The following is a 12,183-nucleotide window of genomic DNA, read 5'->3' as shown; positions in this document are numbered from 1 at the left end:
AAAGAGTCCTGTCACATCCAGTTCTGAGCACCTATACAACACACCAACCATAATCTCACTCTAGCTGCTTCAGCAGAGTCAGATGGCAAAATAAATACCTCAGCAGCAACACAGAATGATCCGTGTCTCCTTGAGGCTACATCTAAACTGCAGGCTTCTTGCACAAGAACCGTTTTGCACAAGAGTTCTTGTGCAAAAGGTCTTGCGCAAGAGCCCGTCCACACTGCCATGTGCTTTTGCGCAAGAGATGTCATTTTGTGCAAAAGTGTCCATGACAGTGTGGACACTTTCTTGTGCAAGAAAGCTTTGATGGCCATTTTAGCCTATTGCCCATCCACACTGCCTTATTGTGCAAGAGCTCTTGAGCAAGAGGGCTTATTCCTCATGGGGAGACACAGACACACAGAGTGTGTGTGCTGGTTGCTGCTGGGTAAGTTTCTGAGAGAAGCCATGTACTGTCTTTTAAAGGAAATCTGTCCTGCTCTGTTGTCTCCTCCCTCCCTGAGCTGCACTCTGAGTCACTTACCATCCATGCTTCAGACTGAAATAGCTCTGCTGTATGTGTATGTATAGCTCTGCTGTATGTGCCCCCTTCCCACTACTGCTCTGCAGAGATGGGATATTGGGGCAGGGCAACACATTGACTTCAAACACTCTCCTCTTCCCTCCAACCTCCATCCACCCTTGCTCCATCCTTCAGAGCTAACAGGGAGGCCTGGGAGCAAGCTCTGCTGCAGGATGGGAGCAAGGTGGGGGAGAGGCAACTGAACACATACTGCCAGCAGTAAGTACGATACACACCCTGCTAATCAGCTGGGTAGGCAGAGAGAAATGCTTGGTGGACAGGATCTGGCTCTTGGGCCTGATTTTGCCCACCCCTGCCCTAAATTAATCCAGACAGAATGAGAATCCAAGCAAAGTGTCACAAAATTGATATCATTTAGATAGCAAAGATTAAAACCTACAGTGGCCCACAGTTACATCAACCTCTCCTGAAAAGATTGTGACCAATAGCACCATGTTCTTACCAATGTCAGGCTCCAACTAATAGTATGTGTCAGTAATAAAGGGGTTTGCTATCTAGTTATTTTTTTCCCATGCCTTAGAAGTCATGCCTGCACTTATTGATTTGTAGTATAGGATCAAGGCCAAGTGGTGATACATTGCACTTAGTCAAAGAACTGTAAAAATGCTTGGCAAACATCAACTGTAACTGCAGCTCTCTCTGATATTATTGCTCTGACTAACAGACAAGCAAGTAGGCATGACCAGCTGAGATGGCAACACCAGCTAGGAGTCCTGGCTCCCTGTTCTCCCGTGTAGTCACTAATATACCCCCGTCATAAATCTGGAGCACAAAGGATGTGGACCTGCATACCTTGTGACCTGGCAGTATTGTTACCGCATGATTATATTGTTATTGCCTGAGTGTATTGGGTTAAAACAGGGGTGGGGAAACGTAAGAGGCTCACTCCTCCCAGCATTAGGGAGCTTGTGCTGGTGCTCCAGCCCCTCTATTGCGCCCCCCCCCCCCCCCCGTGGGGCTGAGGCACAAAAATCTACTAGCCTGGGTCTCCCTAGACTTTGGTGTGCTAGGGGAATGTCTCTCCCCTTCTCAGTCAGAGGTCACATCGATGAGGGTTTTTTTTTTAAACTTCTCACTTGTGTGCAGCCCCTGACAGATTTTTCTGTGAGTCAGCAGCCCCTGACCCAGAAAGGTTCCCCTCCCCTGAGTTAAAATCAGCAATGCTGTTGAGGAACAGGAAGAGAAAACAGTAACTCGAGATAAGACGCCACCACCAAACACGCAGACCTTTTGCACAAAATTGGCCGTTCTTCCGCAAAATCTTGCGGAGAGTCTACACTGCATGCACATTTTTGCGCAAGTAAATTTACAGTAAAGCGTCAGAACTGTGGGCTTCTTGCGCAAGAGTTATTCCTCTCCCCACGAGGAATAAGCCCTCTTGTGCAGAAAGCAGTGTGGACGGGCTATGGTTAAAATGGCCATCAGAGCTTTCTTGCGCAAGAGAGTGTCCACACCACTACGGATGCTCTTGCGCAAAAGCACATGGCAGTGTGGACACGCTCTTGTGCAAGAACTTTTGCGCACGAATTCTTGTGCAAAACAGTTCTTTCGCAAGAAGCCTGCAGTGTAGACATAGCCTGAAGGTTGTTACAAGAAAATGAGACAGCCATTGGAGAGACAGGCTTAGCCTCCCTCAGAGCCCATCAGACTGGTTTGGATAAGCTGGGCATTGGGGTCACCCAAGGGGCTTTTAATTTCAATCTCTGGACTCATGCTGGAGCACAGGCTCTAGGGCCCTGCAAGGTGAGAGGATGTCGGTCCTCTGACTGCAGCCTGAGCCAGGAAATTGACATTGCAATTAAACTGTCCCTTAGCCCCAGCCCTGCAAACCCAAGTCAGCTGGCATGGGCCAGCAGCAAATTTTTAATTGCAATGTAGACATACCCTGAGAAATGAAAAGGAACTCTGACTGGATTTAAAAAAAAAAAAAAGAGGGACTCTCAGCTGTGTTTACAGGCCACAGTTCTATTTAGATGGGGGAAAATATAAACAGCATTTACACAGCTCAAAAATATTAGCTAATTTACAACTTTAAAAAAACCTCTTCAATTCAGTGTTGACTCGACAGAGGCACGGGCCTGCGTTTCTTCCATTTGAAGAGCAGTTACTTTTATTATAAATCCTTCTGAGTCGCGTTTTCCATTGGCACAGCAGAAACAGTAGGTGGCATCAGCAGATTACCCTCCTGTGTCTTTAACCAGGGGATTACTGCCATCTTCCACCAGGAGTCGTCCAGGGAAGATGGAGCGAGCACTCATTAGCAGATGTTCTGATTTCTTCTGCTCCTCTACATTTCACTTATTCTTATCTCTCTTCCTCAGCTGGTTTTCTTCAATACTCTTCACAGTTTGGAGATTTCTTCTTCTCATTACTCTCACTGTTCATTTCTTATAAGAAACCTCTGATTTTTCAGTCTGTTAGACCATCCAAATTCCCATTCCTCAGCCCTATATTTTTCCACTCTCCTCACTAGCATAGGTGGGGTGGGATGCTAGGATACAAGAAACCACAGGCCCTAACATCTGCTTCTGGACCTAACTTCAAGCCAAACCTTGAGACTCAAAAAGATCTTGCAGGGTTTGCAGCCTGGAGCAGAACCACAGGTGAGAAAGCATTGTGGACAAAGCTGGTCTTTCATTTGCTATTTCTAGTCACCTCCAGATGGGGAGTTGGGAGGGGGGGGGGGAAAGGAGAGAAGAGGAAAAGCATGGTCCAGCCAGGCTGGCCTCAGAGAAGAGGAGCAGGCCTCCATGATGGACTCCAGAAGGGACTGGAAGAGAGGCTCGCTAGGCACTGCAACAGGGAGGCTATTATTCACAGACTGCCCCATGAATAAACCTCAAGAAACAATAGCGAGCCAGGGTGTGTGTGTGTTTGTGTGGGAGGGTGGGTAAAAAAAAAAAAAATCATCACAGGATCTGCCCAGGGGGAAGAGGGACAATTCTTGGGAATGCTGCTAAGGATTTGAATAGGGAGAGGTTCATCCAACATCCCTTTCTCTCTCCCCAGCCCTCTCCAGTCATACTCTGCCCTTCTGCCTTTCCCAGGAAGTCTCTTCTCCCCCAGTTCCTCTTCAGTTTGCTTTTTCCAATAGTTGCTCATTCTTCTGCCCTGATCGGGCTGGTTACTGGAAAACCTATTGCCTTCCTTCTGCTTTATTTCCTCCCCTATGGTAGCATCTCCCCTTCCATCTTTGTGCACCTTGTTGCTATAGCAGCAATCCCCCTCCATCCAAAGTCAGTTTGTTGTCAGGGAAGCATCTCTTGTTCCTTTCTAGGACCAGCTAGGTGCTATGGCTCATAAGACTACAGTTGCCAATTCTCCCACTGATAATGTCCCTCCTCTTCTCCTCATTTCCCCAAACTACCCACAATGATGCTTGTAATCTTCCTGTTCCCCAGTTCGTCTTCTAGATCCTTTGTGGCTGCTCTGCTTTTTTCCTCTCAATGTACTGGAGAAAGGTGCCCACAAATACTATGGCTAGTTCACTCCTTATCTTCCACGGCCTGTCCTGGTGTTAGAAGTGCTTCCCTCAGCTAAATTCACTTGCTGCTTTAAAAAACAAACAAACAAACAAACAAAACAAGCATAACCCCACCTTGCATTGCATGCTGAGTACAAGTGTAACCACCACCAGGTGGATTTGAACCTGGGACCTCTGAAGCTGAGTATAGGAGCCTCTACCCTCTGAGCTAAAAGCCAGCTGGCTCCCAGCTCATGATGTAGAGGCTTCTTGGTCTTAACTGTTGCTATGGTCTAGGTACCACTTGCATTGCTCAGTAACCACACTAGGGGTATGTCTAGACTACATGGCTCCATCGACGGAGCCATATAAACTAGTTTACCCAGCATAGTCAATGAAGCAGGGATTTAAATAATCCCCACTTCATTAAAATAAACATGGCCGCCGCACTATGCCGACTCTCAGCGGATCTGGCACAGCGCGTCAGTGTAGACGTGGATCTGTCAGCTGCGGAAGCCTCTGCCAACCGATCCCTTATGCCCCGTGAAATGAGGTTTACAGGTTCAGTTGGCAAAGGCTTCCCAGGCCGACAGATCTGCGTCTAGACTGCCGCGCTGTGCCGGATCAGCTGATTGTCGGCACAGCGCGGCGGCCATGTTAATTTTAATGAAGCGCTTCATTGATTATGCCAGGTAAACTAGTTTACATGGCTCCGTCGATGGAACCATGTAGCCTAGACACACCCTGGGTGTGTAGGTTACATAAGCACATTAGCATCACCAAGAGTAAGGGGGGGGCTGATGGACAAACCGACCACGTTATGGTACAAAACTTCCGGTGCTTTAAAGGCATATGCAGGGAAGAAAGTCTATTCTTTCTAGATCTTCTTGTCATCTACTTCTGGCCAGTTGGCAAAATGCCCATGGGAAGCCACCTTTTGAAACAGGTTCCTAAAGGAAATACATTGGAGAACAGTGATGATGCTGTAGAAGGATTCACTGCACTCAAGTGAGAGGCAAGTGAGCTCTGTATGTATTGCAGAGCTGTTTGTCCAGGGAAAGGGTTAGAAGGAATTTGCTATTTTGCCTCCAGGAGTAGCAGGCCTTTCCAGAGTTCCTGCCAGCCTGATGACAGCTGGAGATGGAGTCCCTGGGTATTCTGCAGTGCAGTTACCAGTCACAGAAGACAGTGTTCTCTCAGCAGACTTAAGGAAGATTATAGTATGTATACCAACTGAATCAAAACTATACTCGTTAGCTCATTTCTTCCAAGGATCTCAAACTCTTTATGTAATATTTGCAACAAAACAGTTCTGTGTAGTCTATATGGTCATCTAATTGTATATGGCACTTAGATACTGACATGACAGGCATCCCAACAACACCAGTGTAAATTTAAATGTATGAATTGCCCCCACTATATCTGACTAAAAATGCATGTAGTCCAGTGTCCTGACTGGCAATGACCATTACCACACACCTCAGAGAAACATGTAAGCAAACCCATTATGGGAACTTTCCTTTGAATCCCATCATTTAGCCACTGATTTATGTCCTGACATGAGGATAACAAGCACTATGGAAATACACAAATATTATATTCTGTTTATTACCTTTGCTATTTGTTGTTCTGTTGATCAGAGCAATGAGATCTAGTAGCAGTGAGTTTCACAGGGTAGTTACATATCAGGTAAAATAATATTTCCTTTCCCCTTTGTTTTGTGGTACAAAGAGGGTAAATAGTTAGTTCGTTCTTGATTTACCTTCTTTATTCCATTTATTTTGTATTGCTCTATACTCCCTCAGTCTTTTCACATTCTTTTTATATGGAAGTCTCCTCATGTCTCATGTCATTTATTAGCCTCTTCAGTTTCTGCTCTGAGGTAAAGTCATCAGTTCTGGGCATGTATCTCAGATGGGGGAGGGAAGGCATCCATCAATTAATGCAGTATTTTCAGTATAATTTTTAAATTCATGTCTTACATATCCTGCTATTTGTTTGCTTTGAGCCAAAATTTTCATTGAATGTTCCACAAGGATGTCCGGGTTCTAATGAGTATTTACAGTTGATTCAGCTTCCAGTGAAGAAGATGTATCGCTCACATTTCCCCTTCTAAACACACATTACTTTGCAACTGACAGTACTGCATCTGCCATGATGGTGCATTTTCACGTAGCATGGTTATTTGAAGTTCCTTTAGTCTTCATTGGTCTCAACTCACTTAAATAAATGGTTGCAGTGGTTGTAACTGTGTTGATCCCACAGTATTAGCAAGACCAACTCCTGTTGGCCCAGAAAAAAAAAATATTACCCTGCTATCTACAAGTTTTGCATCTTCAGCATTTCCCCTTTGTCTGAACAGTGTTAGGTGCTGGCCCACCATGGAAGCTGGGTTGCTCAGAAGTAAAGACCCACAGGTGAGTTCATCCAGAAAGGTTTCATCACTGGAGCACCTCAGAATCTCCTCTTATAAACACAGGAGAGAGGGCCAGAGAACTGGTGACTTACAGGAGCTCACACAGGAAGGCCAGGGCAGAGTAATTGAACCCATGTTTCCCAAGCTGCCGCCCTAGCCACTTCCCCCACCCTCCATGCACACTGACTGTAGGACAGGAAGGAGGGTGGAGTGTACAATCTTCCAACTGAAACTGCCAACAAGAAGACCAAATAACAGTGGTGGCTTCTGATAGGTGCATCCATCCACAAGTGGCTGGGTTGAGACACTAAGATTATTTTATCAAGGCCAGCAGATATCAGAGGGCAACACCTTTTGGTCATTACCAATCACATTTGGATTTGACTCAGAGATGCAAGCAAATATATTCCATTATCAGTTCCCTGGGCCATACTGCAGTGTTCACTCAGATTCTCTTTTATACGACAGCTAACCCTTTGCCCTTGTACAGTCACCTGTGCTACTTTCAGAAGTGCCATGAAGCAGCATGCTTAGCTGTATCCCCCTCATCTGACTTCAGAGAGCTCATGGTTAATGAATTGAAGCCATTTCCAATGAGTTCTTTTACATTCAGTCACCATTATACTGTGGCTGGCACAAGCAATAAGGGACCGGCCTGAAAGCTAGTGTATTATAAATGATTTATTGGTCTAATAAACAGTCTCAAATTATCCACTTCCTTCCCTTCCCCCTCACCCCAAGGACTAATACAGCTACTGTACAAACATGTTGTGCCTCACATTATGTAATGTTACAGAGAAGAAAAACAAGTATACGGCCCCCCCGAGATTCTCTGTGGCTGACAAGTTCCCTTCCCCCATCCATCCAGCCCGTCTGTTAAACAACAGCCTTTGAAACCATGGCAGATACATTTTAGGCAGATCTCAGACAGAAACAGATTGCTCCACTGTCTGTCATGGAAAACATTTTGCAGCTATTCTCTTCTTGGTAATGTATTTTCCTCAGGCATCCCAAAGAACACATTAATTACCTTCCTTCTACCCCCTGCCCTCTTCTGGCTCTGCAGTTTTGCTCCCTGTTAGGGGTTTATCTGCCAGCTCCTCACTATGTCTCGCTTTGTAATAGCTAGAAACAAGGCAGACAGTGTGAAAAATAGCCTCTCTGCATTCTACAGCACTCGCTAGCTGAACATTCCTCACCTGTAATATGGTGCCTAGCTGGGAAACTTGCTGTTCACAGTGTGTTCCATTGTAGTGTTGCACCCGGGGTGACAGGTAAGAGAAAGACATTGTCAATTATAAAGTTTTGTTATGATAGAACTCACAGATTTTATCAACTAGTCTCATATTCTGTCCCTTCCCCAACAGACCAGATATTTAGTCTACCTCACCACATTAGATAAAGCCCTTGGTTAATCTTAGTCCAGGATCCCAGCATCTACTATGCTGGATCAGATTATTAGTCCATCTTGTCCAGTAGCATCCCTCTCGCCTTGTGCTTTTTGCAATACTCAACACTCCAGAGGAAGGCAAAACCTGTTCCTAGGACAGCTATCTAAATGAGCACTCCTGCGCATGAACAGGGGATAGACTACCTTCCAGCCTGGCGTGCTCTCATCTAGGCTATGTCTACACTGCAATGCTAGTTCAGGATACCGGAGTATCCCAAAATAGCTATCCCGTGTCTTCACAGCAAGCCCGTTATTCTGGGCTTGCAATGCCGACATCCCTGTAAACCTCATTCTACGAGGAGTAAGGGATGTTTTGGAATAGTGCTTTATTTTGAAGTTAATGACAAAATAAAGGATTTCAAAATAGCATTGAAATAAGATAGGCAATTTGCGTAGCTCAAATTGTGTATATTATTTTGAGTTACGGTGCTGTGTAGAAGCACCCCTAATGACCTGAAACAAGATTAATAAGGAAGTGTTGAGTGGTTAAGCACAGAAAATTCAGCACAGTTGGGTTCAATTTCCCATTATGGCATTGACTCACTTGAGCAAGTCACAACCTCTTGGGTCAAATTTCCCCACTTAGAATAAGCCTACTTCAAATGACATTAACTTACTACCATTTCTAGGTTGCTTTGAGAGCCTCAGAGCAGGGTACAATAAAAGATCAGACTGTTACTGGAGATCTTTATCCTGAAAGCTAAGAGGTAGGGTATGGGACCCAATGCCAAGGTAAGAACTGCTCTGAATGTGTGTCCCATATTTAACCATTTTTGAGCTTTGAAAAAGAGCTCTGCTCACTCTGTTTCCTCTTCGCTCTATGTAATCTAGTCTCAACTCAAAACGCTGAGACATCCCCTTTCCCTGTGCTATTTTCAGCTCTGTTAGGCAGATGCTGGATCTCATGAATGCAGTTTGCTTATCAAAGAGGCTTGGACAAGTGTGTGTGTCAATCTAAAGTCCAGGAGGGTTCTGCAACTCAAACTTTGGAATGGGATCATCTTGTGATAATAGGACCAACAGATGCTGCTCACCCAGCTGAAAGGGGACTAAGTGTTTGGAGGCATATGGACTAATGAACTCTTAGGATTTGTGTACACTATGGAGTCTGTGCTGGTATAGCTACATTAGCATAGTCTGGTACATCTAGACTACAACCTCTTTCAAAAAAAGCCTGTTTCAAAGAGATAGTCTAGACAGCCACAAGAGTTTTGAAAAAGCAATCTGCTTTTTTGAAAGAGAGCACAAAGGCAATCTGGATGCTCTCTTTTGAAAAAGCCCTGTTTGCATTCAAAAAAGTCTTTTTTCGAAAGAGCTCTTTCAAAAAAAGGTATTCTTCCTGGGAAAAGGAGGTTTACTGATTTAAAAAAAAAAGCCACATTCTTTCGATTTAATTTTGAAAGAACATGATGGCAGTCTCGATGCAGGTGAAGTTTTTTTTTTTTTTTTTTTTAAAAAGACTACTTAAAAAAAAACCCTCCATAGTCTAGACACACCCATAGAGTAAACTCAGTATGCTCTGATAGGGAAAAAATATAAAATAAAAGAGTTCTGATGGTGTAGAATCACCACCTCTCCAAAAGCTTCAGACAGGTAGCCAAGTTAGTCTGTAACTGGAAAAACTTAGCTTAGCTGTGTTGACAGAAACAGAAACACTCCTGCATTAACATACCTGTGTCTACAATTAGGGTATTGTTGATATAGCAATGTTGGCAGGGGGGGGGGGGGGTGTTTCATGACCTATGAAGCTATTCCAACATAACTTTTAAGTTAGATCAAGCCTTACTATGGGAAATTCCTGAATCACTTAGCCATTATGAAGAAAGAATCAAACATTGTTTTGTTTATACAGGTCTGCACTGTCTCAAGGTTGCCCTGTTTACAGCTTAGTACTGCTTGAGTTCATACAGCTACTGGAAAAATCTGGCAAAGTTTCTTCTAAAGCAGCCTGAAATCTTTTCCTACATATGAAGTGAAAAGTACAGAGATCAAAGGTGACTGCAGGAGGTCTTCTACTTTGTGTGTGTTTCATATATATCCAGCCTTCACTCAGCAAACACATAATCTCAGTGATGTTTGTGACTTTTCACTTACCTTTGCTCTGAAGGGTTACAGATGTGTTTCCATTTCCCTCTTAGTGGTAAGAATCTCGCTCTTCAGCTAAACAAAGGACTCTGCCTCCTGAGGTGTAACAAGAATCCAGACAAAGTAAGAGTCCAAACAAGAGTCCAAACAACCTTCTTCCAGTTTCTTTTAGTGGGTCACAACTTCTCTCTCCAAGTTATCACAGCTTCTCTTCTCCCACTTGTTACAGGGGAGCAGAGGGAAGCTTAATTCCAGAAGTTCAGGCAGACGCTCTAGTCTTGGGTACCTACAGGGGTTGGTGTGGGGGGGGGGGGGGCGTGCAGGAAAAGGAAACAAGTACCTGATGCATTTCCCAAGCTCTTTACATCACCACCAGTTGCCCCACTTGCTCCAAACTCTTACTCTCCCCACCAGACCTCCTCTCAAAAAGCCTCAATATCAGCCTTCGATCCTGTCTTTTCCTTTTCCAGCAACCTAGCTTTCCGAGGCTCTTTCAATAACTAGTCAGACTTCTGCTAGAACACCAACCTCTTCTCCACAAAATACATTACAACAAAACACTACCACTCAACTTAATCTCAGAGCAAGGGAAGAGGTTGGTTCTATTCCCAAACTTGCCTTCCCAGCATTCCATCCTGCAGCCTCTAACCCACCCCCCCATCTGCCTTGAAACTGCAACTCCAAACATTTACCTTTGCTAGTCAGAAATCCCAGAACATAATAGTGCTGGGCCTATAGTCTGCTTTAAAGGGCCAGCACACCCTGTTACCATGTAGCTCTTGTCCTCCTCCCTGCCCCCATCTTCTCTCTATTTCTTTGTTTCCCCTTATTACATCACCTCTGAAATTTAGTTTTTCAGTTCCTTGGGCAGAGACCATAGGTTTTTTTTCCCGTATTGGTGCCTAGCAGACATATGGGCAAACTATCAACTATTGTTATTTTAACAGTGTTAGGGAGGATTTACTGCCTTTCCCAGGTGGTTAAATCACCTGCTCCAGTGACACCACTAAGAGTTGAAAGCCCAGGAGCACACTTTCTGCTTTGACATGTTTTCAAGTGAAATTAATGTAGATGAGAGAGGTTGCATTGGAACTGGAAGTGTCCTGTTTAGTCAAAGAGCAGATGGCTGCGTATGCAGCCTTCTGCCACTCAGAGGTGTTTTAGTATAGGTGCAGTTCACTTGGTTCAGTGGAGTGAGGAAGATGTTTTTGAAAGTGGGTGGAATTTAAGCATCTGCTGCCTTCCTGAACACAGACACACTTACCCCAGTTCAGGCTGCAAGAGGATTCTTCCCCTAGGGGGAAGGGAGCAGAGGGAGACAGACAGTCTGTCTCTATTAACCTTAAAGACCTAATCAGCATTCCTAGTTCTCATCCTGAAACACTGATTCCCACCTCCAGTTGGGACATGATCACCCACATTAAATTTTCAGATAAGCACCTTCATGTTTTCTCACTTCCTGCCCTCATACATTGGAACAGCTCCCTAGAAATATCCATAAAGCTAGTTCATTATCCAACACCTTAAAACTCTTCTTTTCTGTGATGACCCCAAAACAAGTTGCCAACCCTTAGCCAGCTAGTGTGCTGAGCAGTGTTCCCTCTCAGCTGTGGGGCAGCAGAGCTTCACAGGTGATTAATCAGCCCCGCTCAGTCAGTCAGCTCCCTGCACAGAGCCCTGAGCCTCTGACTGGGTGGGGCTGATTAATCACCTGTGAAGCTCTGCTGCCTTGAAGCTGAGAGGGAACACTTGCGCTGAGACCACCACCTATAGCGCTAGCCAATATTGTCTCATCGTCTCCTTGTACTCCCCTAGCTGTCTGTTTCCAGACACCTGGGCTACGTCTACACTGGCAGCTTCTTGTGCAAGAACTGTTTTGCGGAAGAGTTCTTGCACAAAAAGTCTTCCACGAGAGTGTGTTTACACTGGCACATGCTTTTGCACAAGAGATGTTCTTTTGTGCAAGAGCATCCATGGCAGTGTGGACGTTCTCTTGCTCAAGAAAGCTCTGATGGCCATTTTAACCATAGGAGCGTCTTGCACAAGAAGTTCATGTTGCCTGTCTACCCTGCCCTCTTGTGGAAGAGCTCTTGCGCAAGAGGGCTTATTCCTCATCGGGAGAGGAATAACTCTTCCGGAAGAAGCCCTGTTTGAGAATGCTGTACTGTAAATTTACTTGCGCA

General features: G+C 44.9%; 1 long non-coding RNA gene across 1 annotated transcript; it reads right to left on the bottom strand.

Moving 5' to 3' along the window:
- Nucleotides 1–5,493: 5,493 nt before the first annotated feature.
- LOC142826907 (uncharacterized) lies at nt 5,494–10,677 on the bottom strand. Its single transcript, XR_012901166.2, has 4 exons — nt 10,341–10,677; nt 10,010–10,096; nt 7,665–7,694; nt 5,494–6,332 (listed from the first exon to the last, which is right to left on the bottom strand). It is a non-coding gene; the product is annotated as an uncharacterized LOC142826907 (long non-coding RNA).
- Between the last annotated feature and the right edge of the window lie 1,506 nt (nt 10,678–12,183).

The sequence above is a fragment of the Pelodiscus sinensis genome, chromosome 1, assembly GCF_052426305.1.
Source record: "Pelodiscus sinensis isolate ZL-2025 chromosome 1, ASM5242630v1, whole genome shotgun sequence".
Classification (NCBI taxonomy): domain Eukaryota; kingdom Metazoa; phylum Chordata; order Testudines; family Trionychidae; genus Pelodiscus; species Pelodiscus sinensis.
The sequence above is the reverse complement of the archived record's forward strand: the minus strand, read 5'-3'. Positions and strand labels throughout refer to the sequence as shown.